The sequence below is a fragment of the Pinus tabuliformis genome, chromosome 3_2, assembly GCF_031772625.1.
Source record: "Pinus tabuliformis cultivar Carrire ecotype Pingquan chromosome 3_2, CPIR1, whole genome shotgun sequence".
NCBI lineage: Eukaryota > Viridiplantae > Streptophyta > Pinopsida > Pinales > Pinaceae > Pinus > Pinus tabuliformis.
In genome coordinates this window covers 957,639,663-957,655,099 of record NC_142302.1, presented here as the reverse complement: position 1 = coordinate 957,655,099, position 15,437 = coordinate 957,639,663, and positions in this window count along the sequence as shown.

Sequence of the window (15,437 nt, the reverse complement as noted above, 5' to 3'; positions counted from 1 at the left end):
TAACCAAGTTCACATCCTTGTTGCGATATGTCCCATACATACGGGAAGAAAAGGCTAAGATACAATAGTTGGTCAGTAGTTTTTCACTATTTATGAAGGAAAGCCTTGAGTTTGATAACCCAAAAACTATGGATGAGGTCATAAGCAAGGCTCAGGTATGCTATCAGCAAAATAAGTAGAAATGGGAAGGAGGAAAGAAATGGAACAAAAAGAAAGGGAGTAAATTTTCCTCCGCTCATAAAATAAATAAATTTGTGATCAATAAGTTTCCTAGAGGACAGATGAATAGAAATGTTAATAGAAATCCACCCAGATTCAAAATCCCCAGTGAATCTAAGACTAATGAAAAATCAGTAAGGATTGAAGTGGAGATGGAAACCAGACCACCAGTACAGTGTTGGGGACGCGGAGGGCCTCATTATGTTAAAAATTTCCCACATCGCAGGGGAACTGATCAAGTAGCATAGGTTCAAGATGCATCAATAGTTGGAGAAGTGGCAAGAAGCATGCCAAAAATCAATGTTGATCTTGAGGACCACGAGGCAGAGTACCAACCGACTATGATAGAGTTTGAAGGTAAGATCTTCAACCAAACTATGTCTATTTCAATTGACCCCGAAGCTACCTTAAGTTATGTTAGCCCCAAAATAATAGAACAATGCAATCTTTAAATTGTTAAGTTTAAGAATTCATGGTTAGTACAATTTGCTACTAGGGCCACAGGAAGAGTGTTGGCAAAGGTCAGTAATTGTCTCCTTTTTCTGAAGATAAAAATCATAATCTTTTCATTAATGTGAAAAAATTACATGTAGTAGATGCCTGTAGGCATATGCGTTATCAAAAATTGATTCAGATATGAGCTATATACATATTTTGCATAGTGCATAACCATGACTTGTCGATCATCTTGCCATTATAAATACTATCTGTGTTGTGGCTAATAACAAAAAGCAAAAATAAAAATACAGTATTGTTCAGTAGATAGTCTACATATAAACAAAAAAAAAAGCAGCCATATTCCTATGGCTGGTCCACCCTGTGATATTCCCGGTCTATATACGGCCTATGGTGGTATTGATATATTTATGTGTCCACCTGTTTGCTGATTATCCATAAGCCTCTAGGCAGTAACGAGCCCTCCTTGGAAAGCCTATCAACATCTTCATTATTTTCCTTGTGAATGTGTCGACATGTGATCAGATTAAATCCTATTTAGAGATTTTTCCCATCAGATAAAAGATTTTGAAGGGAAATGGCATGACATTGATTAATATCATTGAACCAGTTAATGATAATTTGTGAATCACCAAAAATCTGAATAGAGATGCAGTCATGCGCAAGGGTGAAAATGCGGCAGATGTCTAAGGGTTAAGAGTTCAGCGTAGTTGTTGGTTTCATCTCCCAGGCCTCGTTTGACTTTGTAGAAGTGCTGTTTGGAAAGGTATAAGTAGAAACCCCCTCCACAACCATGTATCTAAGCAGCCCCATCAAAGTAGGCCCATGGCCAAGTTTCATCAATGTTTCCCAGTCTGATAATAATGTGGGATCGAGTAGGCAAATCCTCAGGGACATCATTGTAAGTAGACAGTGCTTGTACTGTGAGGAGCTGCCAGTTTACAGGCTAGTTCTTGAAGATGCAGCGGTTCCTTCCAAGCCAAATATTCCAACTAATAATGAGAGGTAAGCATTGTTCATTATTTTTAGGGTGAGTCGTTGTCCAGCAATGCCAAGCTTGTATAAGAGATGCCCCTTGCCATGTATTCCTAATTCTAAGCTTTTCTGTGATGTCTTTCCAGAAGTGTGTGACAAGTGTACAAAATAGGAATAAGTTTTCATTGGATTCAGAGGCTTCCTAGCATTAAACACATCTACTCGAACCATAAATCGCTCTGTGCATGAGGGCCTCACCCATGGGGGTCTTGTTATTAAGTATCGACCATATGAAAAGCCTTGATCGAGGGGCAGCTTTTAATTTCCATAGGTTCTGCCACCAGTTCTATAGATGTAAATGTTGGAAATAATACTGAGAGGGGGGGTGAATCAGTATTATCTAGCAATTTAATAAATCTTCCTTATTTGATCTTTGAATTATTTTTGCATGTCAGTACCATAAAATAATGAGCATGAAAAACAGATAGTCACACCAAAGAACACAAGATGTAAGGTGGAAACCCAATGTGGGTGAAAACCACCTGCTGCAATATGTCTCTATCTTCTTTCAATTTAGAAACTTCTTTTACAATGATTTTGTACTGGTGCAGTCCTTTACCAGTACGCAGGCTGCAACCTGCAGAGAGCTACAACTCTCTCTCTTTCTCGTTTTCCAGTCTACTCCTGGAAGGGAGCTACAACCCCCTACTTCTTTTCATAAAGCATCAGATGATCAACAAGTACATAACAGATATAGACCACTACAGATATCAGATCAGCAATAACAGAACTAACCCAGAACACCTTATCAACAGAGAAATTCAATCAACAGAACATCTTAAAACAGAGACGCAGTTTTTCTTTCTGTGGCCTGCGACCAGACGCAGTTAACCTTCTGCTACTCTGCGTCCACACGCAGATATCCTTCTGCTGTGCTGCGTGCCCACGCACTGTTCCTTTGACTGCTCTGCGTTCTGTTGCTTCAGGGACGCACCCAAAGATACTATCACGCCGCGTCTTTTGCTACAGAGACGCACCTGAAAACACTATCGCGCCGCGTCCTTCTGCTTCAGAGACGCACCTGAACCTTGATCGCCCTGCGTCCCCACGCCGGTCTCTCTCTACTGTACTGCGTCCCGGCGCACTTGCCCTTTACAGTACCTGCGTCACGGCGCACTTTCCCTTCACTGAACCTGCATCCTTTCAGATATAAATGATATGAAGACTTCAGGACTAACCCAAACAGTCAGATCTACAGATCTCATCATGCGCCATAGAGATCACAGTCCATTAGAAGATTTGCCCTCTTAGATCTGGACTAGATCTCACCAAATTAGATATTCATCCAAAGACCATGAATAATCCAAATGAACTCCTTTTCTTTATATAGGCAAGCTCCTCCCCAAAACATGGAACAATACCACGAGCCGACACCATAGAAACACAAAACCGTCGGCTAGATACCACACAAGAAACCCCCACGTGCTTTTCTCTGCCTTGAAATGTGTGCACTGGGTAGACGCACCCCCTGAACGGCTGGTCGGCGTCCCTGGACGCGGGTTCTGCATGGTATACCTGCAGGGACGCTCTTTCTGAACCGATTGCCTGCGTCCTTCTTAATTTTCAACAAACTGAGAGCCTTACCACTGGAGTTGCCATCAAGTACAACATCTGTAACATACAGTCATACCAGAAAACATAATGCCAACAATCTTCCCCTTTGGACTTGATGGCAACCTCACAAACTTCAGCTTCATTGATACCATTCTCCCCCTTTGACATCAAGGGCAAAGGGTATGCTCCCGCTAAGCTCATGCTCCCCCTGAATATGAACCAGATCTGCAGCAACGCACCACCATGAAAGAGATAGAGACATATTGCAGCTATTTCCAAGATCTCCTTCTCCATAATGCCAACAATGCATTATGTGCTCCCCCTGAGCCTGTACCACCAATAAGAAGAGGGTCAACAAGATGATGCATCAACAACCCCCAGCTTTTGCCTGAGGTATTCAAACGTGTCCCTGGGCAATGGTTTGGTAAGAATATCAGCAACTTGTTCCTTGGAAGGAACATACTCCAACTTGACTTTTTGTTCAAGCACTTGTTCCCGGAGAAAATGGTACTTGATTGGTATGTGCTTGGTTTTTGAATGCATAACCGGATTCTTTGAGATGCTGATTGCACTTGTGTTATCACATAAGATGGGAATAGGTGGTGTACAAGTGATTTGAAAATCCTGCAAAGTCTGCATCATCCAAAGGAGTTGAGTGCAACAAGATGCAGCAGCAACATATTCCGCTTCAGCTGTAGACAAGGCAATCGAACTTTGTTTCTTGCTGAACCAAGATACCAGTCTGGAACCCATAAAGAACGCACCACCACTTGTGCTTTTCCTGTCATCCACGCTTCCGGCCCAATCTGCATCTGTATAAGCATGAAGAGTAAGATCTGTATCTCTAGGATACCATAAGCCATAATTTTGAGTCCCTTGAAGATATTTGAAAATTCTCTTTACTGCCTGAAGATGAGTCTCCTTCGGATTTGCCTGAAATCTTCCAACTATTCCAACTGCATGCATGATGTCCGGTCGGGTACCTGTCAAATATAGTAAACTTCCAATCATAGATCTGTAGGTTGGTTGATGTACTGCTGCAGATTCATCATTTGCACTGAAACTACATCCTGTGACCATGGGTGTACATACTGGTTTTGCATCTTCCATGCCATATTTCTTCAAAATCTGCTTGAGATACTTGGTTTGAGATAAAAAGATTCCTCCTTCCTTTTGTTGGATTTGTAAACCAAGGAAATATGTCAGTTCTCCTAGCAAGGACATTTCAAATTCTTTCTGCATGACCGAGGCAAAGCTTTAACTCATAGCTTCTTCATTGCTGCCAAAAATAATGTCATCTACATACACAACAAGTATTAGCAATTTGTCATTTTCAAATTTTATATACAGATTGCTATCTGCTGAACCTTTTGAGAAACCTTGTTGATGAAGATATTTGTCCAACCGGTAGTACCAAGCCCTTGGAGCTTGTTTGAGACCATAGAGAGCCTTTTTAAATCGGCATACAAGATTTGGATCATTTCCAAGAATGAACCCATCTCGCTGTTCAATGTACACTTCTTCTTCCAAGTCTCCATTCAGAAAGGCTGATTTCACGTCCATTTGAAATACTTTGAAGTTTTGAGAACTTGAGAGAGCAAGGAACATTCGAATGGCCTCAAGTCTTGCAACAGGAGCAAAAGTTTCTTCAAAGTCTATTCCTTCTTGCTGCGCATACCCTTTACAAACAAGTCTGGCTTTGTTTCTAATTACTTCTCCATTTTCATTCAATTTATTTTTGAAGACCCATTTTGTTCCGATAACATTCTTATCCTTTGGTCTAGGAACCAGCTCCCAAGTGTTGTTCTTTTCAATTTGCTCAAGTTCTGCATTCATTGCTTTCACCCAACATTCATCTTTGCATGCTTCTTTCACATTTTGTGGTTCAATAGAGGAGAGTAATGCCAAATAGCTTGAGGCTTCTGCAACTGTTCTTCTTGTTTGTACACCTGCTTCTTTCTGTCCCACAATCTGAGATTCTGGATGATTCTTCTGAACATATCTGGATGGAGTTTTCTCTTCTATTCTTGTCTTCTCCTCTGGTTCTTCTTGAGGTTCTCCTTGGGGTTCTTCTTCTTCATCATTCTGTCTTTGAGGGTAGCCTTCATCTTCTTCTATATCTTCATGATGTACTTGCCTAGGAATATATCCCTTCTCATCAACCACTACATCAATGCTGTCAACAATTCTGCCAAGTCTTTTATTGTAGCATTTGTATGCTTTGCTATGTGGAGAATAGCCAAGAAGAATGCCTTCATCTGCTCTAGGTTCAAGTTTGCCAAGCTGCTCATCAGTATTCTTGATATAGCATTTGCTCCCAAAGATTTTGAAGTGCTTTACCGAAGGAGTTTTACCACTCCAGAGCTCATGAGGAGTTTGAGTGCTGTTCACCCGGACATTTGTCTTGTTGAGAATAATAACTGCAACATGTGCAGCTTCACCCCAGAAAGTTGCGGGAGTTCCTGATTCATCAAGCATAGCACGAGCCATTTGTTGGATTGTTCTGTTCATTCTTTCAACAACTCCATTTTGCTGAGGAGTTCTAGCTGTAGAGAATTCTCTCCTTATCCCATGTTCATCACAGAAATCGAAAAATTCATTTGAAGTAAATTCCCCACCTCTGTCGGATCTGAGGCACTTAATTTTGTGACCTAATTCATTTTCAACCAAGGCTTTGAAGGACTTGAATTTTTCGAATGCTTCATCTTTGTGCTTCATAAGTCCTAACCAGACAAACCTGGAGAAATCGTCAATAAATAATATCAAGTATTCCTCTCCTCTAGGTGTTCTTTTCCTGAATGGACCACATGTATCTGTATGTACTACCTCAAGAGGCATGCTAGCTGATCCTTCTTTCTCTGGAAAGTTAGTCCTGGTTTGTTTTCCAAACTGACATGATCTGCATATGGTGTTGTCAGGAATTTTGATATCTGGAAGATCGCGAACTGCCTGATATTTGCATGCTTTCCTTATTTGTGAGAAGCTTAGATGTCCCAACCTTCGATGCCATAACCAGTGCTCTTCATCCTTGCTTAGATAGCATTGTTGTTGTCCTTCTTCAAATATGTATAGATTATTTGGAGTTCTTTTGCCTTTGAGTACTGTTTTACCAGTATCAAGATCACGAACAAGACATCCATTCGATCTGAAAATAACCTCGGTTCTTTGATCACACATCTGGCTGACACTTAGTAGATTATGCTTCAATCCATCAACATACAAAACATTTCCAGCCTTGACCTTTTCTTTTAAAGGAGCAATACCTTTTCCTTTTATAGTTGCAGGAGTATCATTTCCAAAAGAAACTTTCTTTCCTTTTTCTAAAGTAGAATAAGATTCAAGTTTTTCTTTATCACCTGTCATATGTTTCGAACATCCACTGTCAATGTACCATAGATTTTCCTGTCCTTCTGCATAAAATGCTATCCCACATCTTTCTGTTTGAGGTTCCTTTATTCTCCATGTTTTGGTGCTTGTGGCTTGTTCCTTTTTCCCTTCTTGTTCCTTTTTCTCCTGAAACTTGCTCCTGCATTCAGAGTCTTCATGACCAAAATTATTGCAAATAGAACATTCAACTTCATTTTCAAGAGCCGAAAAGTTGTTATAGGTCCTTTTTGTAATCATACTTCTTTGTTTTTGAGCTTCCCTAGTCATGATTGTTTTATATGCAACACATTGAGCTGCTTTGTGACCAAAGTTATGGCAAGAAAAGCATTGTCCATTGAAGAAGCTTCTGCGGTTATTGAATCTACCAGCCAACTGATTGTAATTTCTATTTTCATCTATTCTTGAACCAAACTGAGAAGATTTTACCTGTGGCTGGTTGTAGCTTTTGTTCACCCTTAAGATGGATTGCCCCTGATAATTTCTGTTTGTAATTCGTCCCTGCTTTACCTGATTATCTTCATTGTTCTTTTGCTCATTTCTTCTTGTTGCATCAAGATAACTTTTTGAGGTGGATGCTTGAGAGGTTTCTCCATTATAGCCCAAACCTGTCTTGTTTAGAGGAGACCGCTGCACATTGATAATCTCATCCAAAGTTTCAGATCCTTTGACAAACTTAAGATTAATAGCTTTTGTTTTCTCAATTTCTTTTCTGAGACCAACAATTTCACCTTCTAGTTTTTCAAGATGTTTTTCCTTTTCATCAATTTGAAATTGTAGAGTATCAATGATCACATTCTTTTCTTCTATACATCTCTTGAGTCTAGTAATTTCATCATAGAGATTATCCACATCTACAGCATCCTCATAATCATCATCTTCAAATGCCATTAACAGCGTATATTTATTACCTTGTTCATCTTCATCACTGTTTGATAAGCCATCACTATCTTCATGGGTGTAGTAGCTTTTCTTATTTGCACTTTGTTTCTTATTCCATCTAGCAGGTTCCTTTCCTTTATCCTTATAAGGACATTTTGCAGCATAATGACCTACTCTTCCACAAGTAAAGCATTTGAAAGGTAGCTTACCTCTGAACCTTCCAGAACCCCTTTGAAGATTTCTGACAAAATTTGATTCTTCTTCCTCTTCTTCTGGAACATGGCTTGCTTCATAGTAATCTTCTTTGCCTGATGCCTTAAAAGCAGCTTCCCTTCTGTCTGATGGACCTCCCTTTCTCATTTCATAAGCAGTTAGAATTCCATGTAGCTGAGACATAGTGAGAACACGGAGATTTTCCTTTTCTTCTATTGCAGATACTTTAGATTCAAACTTGGGGGATAATGATCTTAGAATATTTTGAACTACTATAGCCTATTTTATTTCTTCACCCAAATTTTTCATACAATTAACAATCTCATCTACCCGAAGAAAATAATTAGCCACACTTTCATCATTATACATCTTGAGAGTCTCATATTGAATCCTGAGAGTTTGAAGTTTAGCTTGTTTTACCTGTTCATCTCCTTCATAGCTCATGACCATTTTGTCCCATATCTCTTTTGCTGATTTGAAGTGCATTACCTTCATGAATTCTGTTTGGGATATACTTCCTAATAGAGTACTGACTGCTTTTGCATTTGTTTCATACTTCTTTTTCTCAGCTGGATCTGTAGGAGTAGCTGAAGGAAAAGCATAGCCTGTTTCTACAATGTCCCAAACTTCTGTACCAAGAGATTGAAGATATGCAGTAACTCTTACCTTCCAATAATTGAAGTTTGTCCCATCAAAAATCGGTGGCCTGATTGATGCTTCTCTCTCGTAGTTGCTCATGATGAACGATCTACCTTCAAGTGATCAAGCTTCTCTGAAGGACCTGCTCTGATATCAATTGTTGGAAATAATACTGAGAGGGGGGGTGAATCAGTATTATCTAGCAATTTAATAAATCTTCCTTATTTGATCTTTGAATTATTTTTGCATGTCAGTACCATAAAATAATGAGCATGAAAAACAGATAGTCACACCAAAGAACACAAGATGTAAGGTGGAAACCCAATGTGGGTGAAAACCACCTGATGCAATATGTCTCTATCTTCTTTCAATTTAGAAACTTCTTTTACAATGATTTTGTACTGGTGCAGTCCTTTACCAGTACGCAGGCTGCAACCTGCAGAGAGCTACAACTCTCTCTCTTTCTCGTTTTCCAGTCTACTCCTGGAAGGGAGCTACAACCCCCTACTTCTTTTCATAAAGCATCAGATGATCAACAAGTACATAACAGATATAGACCACTACAGATATCAGATCAGTAATAACAGAACTAACCCAGAACACCTTATCAACAGAGAAATTCAATCAACAGAACATCTTAAAACAGAGATGCAGTTTTTCTTTCTGTGGCCTGCGACCAGACGCAGTTAACCTTCTGCTACTCTGCGTCCACACGCAGATATCCTTCTGCTGTGCTGCGTGCCCACGCACTATTCCTTTGACTGCTCTGCGTTCTGTTGCTTCAGGGACGCACCCAAAGATACTATCACGCCGCGTCTTTTGCTACAGAGACGCACCTGAAAACACTATCGCGCCGCGTCCTTCTGCTTCAGAGACGCACCTGAACCTTGATCGCCCTGCATCCCCACGCCGGTCTCTCTCTACTGTACTGCGTCCCGGCGCACTTGCCCTTTACAGTACCTGCGTCACGGCGCACTTTCCCTTCACTGAACCTGCGTCCTTTCAGATATAAATGATATGAAGACTTCAGGACTAACCCAAACAGTCAGATCTACAGATCTCATCATGCGCCATAGAGATCACAGTCCATTAGAAGATTCGCCCTCTTAGATCTGGACTAGATCTCACCAAATAAGATATTCATCCAAAGACCATGAATAATCCAAATGAACTCCTTTGCTTTATATAGGCAAGCTCCTCCCCAAAACATGGAACAATACCACGAGCCGACAACATAGAAACACAAAACCGTCGGCTAGATACCACACAAGAAACCCCCACGTGCTTTTCTCTGCCTTGAAATGTGTGCACTGGGTAGACGCACCCCCTGAATGGCTGGTCGGCGTCCCTGGACGCGGGTTCTGCATGGTATACCTGCGGGGACGCTCTTTCTGAACCGATTGCCTGCGTCCTTCTTAATTTTCAACAAACTGAGAGCCTTACCACTGGAGTTGCCATCAAGTACAACATCTGTAACATACAGTCATACCAGAAAACATAATGCCAACAGTAAAGGTTTCTGGGCTTCCATCGGGTTAAGGTATCCAAGCTTTGGACTATATTTCTCATGTGCAGTTGGAGTCCAAACGAGGGTGTCAAGTTCTTGATTTAGTATGATGTGTGCCTCCTGAAGTGCCCTTGTATAGATAGACCAAGTGTGCTACCATTGTTCAGGGATGTTGAGATCATGAGTTGATTTCCATTGATGTCCTAGATATAACCAAGGGTTTTGGGTGGCAATGTGGGCAATGGTCGTGACCTCTATGAGGTCTAGGAAGGCTATAAGATCTGGAGGTAGATGATACATTTTTCCCCCTCCAATCCAAGGATTGATATCGATTCTCACAGAGTGACCATTGTTGTTGCGTCAAGCAAGAGAAGTCCTTATAAAAGGCATTGTTTGTAGAATGGTCATCCAAACAATAGAGACTCCTCCACTATTACATGTTTGTTGCCATGCCCAGTCCAAGATCTGTAGTGGCCATATGTACTTGTGGAATGAAACAGTTGTCCAAACATTGCTAGCAGTGAGGAGGGTCCAACTCATTTTGGCTACAAGAGCTTTTGTAAATTGAGGGAGCTCTTTTAATCCCCATCCCCCCAATTTCTTAGGTAGGGCTATAGATTTCCAAGACACCCATGCAAACATTTTACCTTCCTTGTGCCCCTTCCATAGATATCGACTGCAAAGTTGTTGTATGTGACTGAGGATTCCCCGTGGTATCCATGCGAGCGACATCCAGTAGACTGGGGTGGCTTCCAAAATTGATTTAATCAGGACTAGCCTCCCAACTCTGGTGAGTAGTCTATGGTTCTAGCTATTTTGTCTTTTTTCCAGTTTGACAACTAACCAAGTCCACTCGGCAATGCGGTAGTAGTTTGGCTTTATCCAAAAGCCCAGATATTTGAGACCCTCTGAGAGATGATGTGGGATGAAAGGAAAATGATGGGTTACAGATCTGGATTCAGTAGGATTTAGACCAGATGTAGTGATGGTGGATTTGGAGTGGTTGACAGACATACCAGTGGCTACTTCAAAAAGCTTGAGGATCTCGTGGAAGGTATCCAAATCCCTGGTGCTGCCATTCAAGAAAATAAAATATCATCCACAAATAGCAAGTGGGTGAGGTAGAATAGGTCAGACATTTTGAGGTCTTGTAATATACCTTCCCTCTTAGCTGAGGCAAAGAGTCTACTGAGGCCCTCCATTACCAAGAGGAAAAGTAGAGGGGACAGTGGACATCCTTGTCTCAAGCCACGATTAGCATGAAAGAATTGTGTAGTAGAGCTATTTATGAGGATACTATAGGTGACAGAGTTGATGTAGCAAAATATCCAGTTAATGTACTCATAGGGGAAGCCAAGATGAAGGAGAATCATTTTAATGAAGATTCATGATACACGATCAAAAGCTTTTGCAAGATCAATGTTGAGGATGGTACACTTAAGGGATTTTTGATTAATGGAGTGGATGGCTTCCTGAGCTATACCAATGGCTTCATGCATTTGCCTGTTGTGGAGGAATGCAAACTGTTCAGGGGAGATGTGACGAGATAGGATGGGGCGAAGCCGATTTGCAATGATTTTGGCTATAATCTTATATAGAGTGTTACAGAGGGATATAGGCCTAAAATCATTGAAGGAGGTCAGGGAATCGGATTTCAAGATGAGGGCAACGAAAGTGGTGTTGATAGCTGGATACATTCTGCATGTCAATTTGCATTCCTTAATGACATTGAGGAGATCAAAAAAAGCTAAATAAAATTTGATAGGCCACTCATCTAGCGCAGGGCTTGTTAGGATATTCCGACACATAGGAAATAGTTGAGTACAACTTGGTCTAGTGTAGAGTTAGGTATAGAGTTAGGCAAAGTGTGTTTCTTTACCGTTGTACATTTTGTAACTTACAATCTGACGGTCACGATATGTAGTGATCCGACGGTTCATTCTCTCCTCGGTACTACCGACACTTGATCCGTGGCTTGACACCCGATTGGTCCATGAATTCTATTTAAAGCACATGGAGGGTCATTTGGAGGGTAATCCATGCATGAGAGAAACATATGTAAATTTTCATTCTTTTATTAATAAATTGCCTGAAGTGGCCGCGTTGGCTCAGGTCGTGGACTGTTTCCCTCTTTGAGGGTTTTAACCACGTCAAAATACTGGTGTATTGATCTACGATCTGGTTGTGAGCGGTGTCCTTTTGGTGTTCTGTCTGAGGAACTTACCCTGTAAATTCCTACATGGTATTAGAGCTATTTGAGGGCCGCGTCCGTTGGTGATCCAAATCTGAAGCCGGTAGAACTGCATCTGACTACCGTTTCCTAGATATGCTATTTCTGACTGCTTTCGGGCTGAGAGGACTACTCTATTGTGTTGGGAGCATTTGTTCCAGTGAGGAAACCCTTTCGTTTCACGCGAAAAGGTTTCCGGTAGCCCTAGCTGCGTCATTTTTAAAGATCTGGAGGTATACAATGTTTATTTGCAGTTTACTGTTATTTTCTCTCTGTTTATTTCGGTTTCGGTTTATTTAGACTTTTTATTACCGGATCTATACCTTTCATTTCTGCGTATGCTCTTTGCCCTGTGACTCTGTGCGATCTGGGCAAATCAGAAACAGAAAGGAAGGATTTTTCTCATGCGTACGCTCTTTTCCCTGCGCCTTAGGGTGATCTCGGAAAATCAGAAACATTGAGGAAAATACTTAGTTTCCAGTCAAAGCTAACTTTGAGCCGCAAGGTTCATTTTTTGAAAATATTTAGTTTTTCGGCTAAAGCTAACTTCGAGCCGTAAGGTTCGTTTTCTTTGCATGTCCGTGTTGGGTTTTGTGTTTTTTGTTTTATAGGGAAAAAGAGCCTTCTCAAAGCAAGCACGCAACCCAAAGCACCCTCTCTCTCTCTCTCTCTCTCTGGACTTTTTCATTTCCGCACATTCTCGCACTTCGTCGGCAACTTCAACAACGTTTTTTCAAAAATCCATAACTTCTTCATCCGGAAGCCGTTTTCAGAGCCGTTTTTTTTAAACCAGCCTAATTTTTCGAGATCTATCCATTGGAACACTTATTTTCAGCATCTTTAGCTTCAGTTTCCATTGAAATGGAAAGTCAATACCAAGTTACCCTTGACAGCACCAACTACTTCCAATGGTTGGCTTACATTGAGGATTTACTTAGAAGTAAAGGTCTCTACAGAATAGCCTCAGGCCAAGAAAAGAAACCAAAGGATGAAGATAAAGCTGCTAAATGGGAAAATAGGCAAGATCAAGCACGTGGATTGATAGGGATGTCTATTTCTCCAGATCTTAGATTCCATATTGCAGAAATTGATACTCCTGATGAAGCAATGAAACAAATCAATAAATTTTTTGGGATTAAAAATGAAATTAGAGCCCATCAACTTGAAAATGAGTTTCTTACATTGGACCCTAATAATTTTTCTTGAATTGAAGATTTCTTGTCCAAGTTCAAGACCCTTAGATATCTTTTGGAAGGTGTTAAAGTTAAGAAAGAAGATAGTAACCTTATCTATTCCATTCTTACAAAGTTGGGACCAGCCTACTCTGTGTTTGTTTCCACCTTCCATTCTACAAGAGAAGCCTTCATTTCTCAAGGAACAGACTACAAGCCCCCTTCCTTTGACTCTTTTTGTGATTCTTTAATAAGAGAACAAGAAAAACTCTTACACCTTGGTCTTCTTAATCTTGGAAACTCTTCCAAGAAAGCGTTAGCCCCCCAGCAGCAACCAAATTCAAAGAATCCTAAGAAGTCATATCCTAAAAAGAATGGTCCTAAACCAAACAAGGGTCCTAAGCAATTTCAGCCCCAAAATGAAAAATCATTTCAACAAAATGATAAGACAAATAAAAACAAAGGGAAGAAGACTGATAGACATTGCAATTTTTGTAATCGAGATGGCCACTTAGAATCAAAATGCTTTAAGAAGATGGAAGCCTTGGAAGCATCAATGAAGAAGCATAACATCCATTTGGGGCAATCTTCAACTTCAACTTCATCTTCAGGAATGACACTTTCTTCATGTAGTTGTCAAGCATCTCGGTCTGGCTATGCATTAAATGTATCTTCTTCTTCTCATTCTCATGAGTGGCTCATTGATTCTGGAGCTTCTTATCACATGGCCAAAAACAAAGCCATGTTTTCTTCTTTAAATGATTGTAACACCAAAAATATATATGTTGGTGATGATAGATCTCTTAATGTTGTAGGGACTGGAACTGTTCATCTAGACAATGGTCAGTTTAATGATGTATTATGTGTTCCAACCTTATCCTGCAACCTTCTATCTGTATATCAGATAACTCATTCAGGTGAAGGTAAAATCGTTGAATTTTCACCTCATGATGTTGTAATCAAGGACTTAAGAGATCCTAAATAGATTTTGGCTACTGGCATTGTTGATGATTCTACAAGGTTGTATAAGTTTCACAACTTTGGGTCATCAAATCTTCCCTCAGTATTTGTTGCTCATAACGATGAAGTGAGCAAACTTTGGCATGAGCGATTTGATCAGTTAAACTATCACTCCCTTCAGCATCTATGTAAAGAAAATATGGTGACAGGTCTTCCTATGGTATCTTGCATAGATGGTGTTTGTTCCGGATGTGTACTCAGAAAACATCATCGGGACAGTTTTGAAAAACGTGCCTCTTGGCACGCCTCAACCCCTTTACAGCTTGTGCATAGTGATTTATGTGGTCCACTTCCTGTTGTTTCATTCTCTGGCTGCAAGTATTTCTTAACTTTCATTGATGATTTCTCCAGACGCACTTGGGTATACTTCTTAAAACTCAAGAGTGAAGTATTTAACACATTCTTGGCCTTCAAAGTCTTTGTTGAAAAACAATCTGGACATCAAATTCTTAAGTTAAGATCTGATAATGGCGGAGAATATGTTAAAAACACATTCATCAACTATTTCACCGAGAATGGAATTCAAATGCAACATACTGTTCCATATACTCCACAAAAAAATGGTGAAGCTGAAAGGAAGAATCGCACCTTAAAGGAAATGGCTAATTGTATGCTACAATCTAAAGGACTTGGTCTTAGTTTTTGGGCAGAAGCAATTAACTGTGAAAATTACATAATAAATCGCACTCCTACTAAGGCTTTAAAGAATATCACTCCAGAAGAAGCATGGAGCTCAATCAAACTAGATGTAAGTCACTTTCGTGTTTTTGGAAGTGAAGAGTGGGCCCATATTCCAGATGAAAAGCATAAAGCTTTAGAACCTAAGAGTGAAAAATGTACTTTTGTTGGATATTCTGAAGATGTCAAAGGCTATAGACTTATTCCATTTAAGTCCAAAAATGTTATCATTAGAAGAGATGTAAAATTTGATGAAAATATATCGGCCTGCGAGCCTAGTCCGACGGTTGTGCCACCTCTCCCTATCTCTTCTACTTTTGAAAACATTTCTTCTTCAGATGATGAAAATCCTCCCCCACCATCTCAGGATCCTCCTTCAACTCCTGAGCTTCCAAAATGGGTTCGTTCTACTCGAGATGCAGTAGGTGATCTTGCCGGTGATCCTACA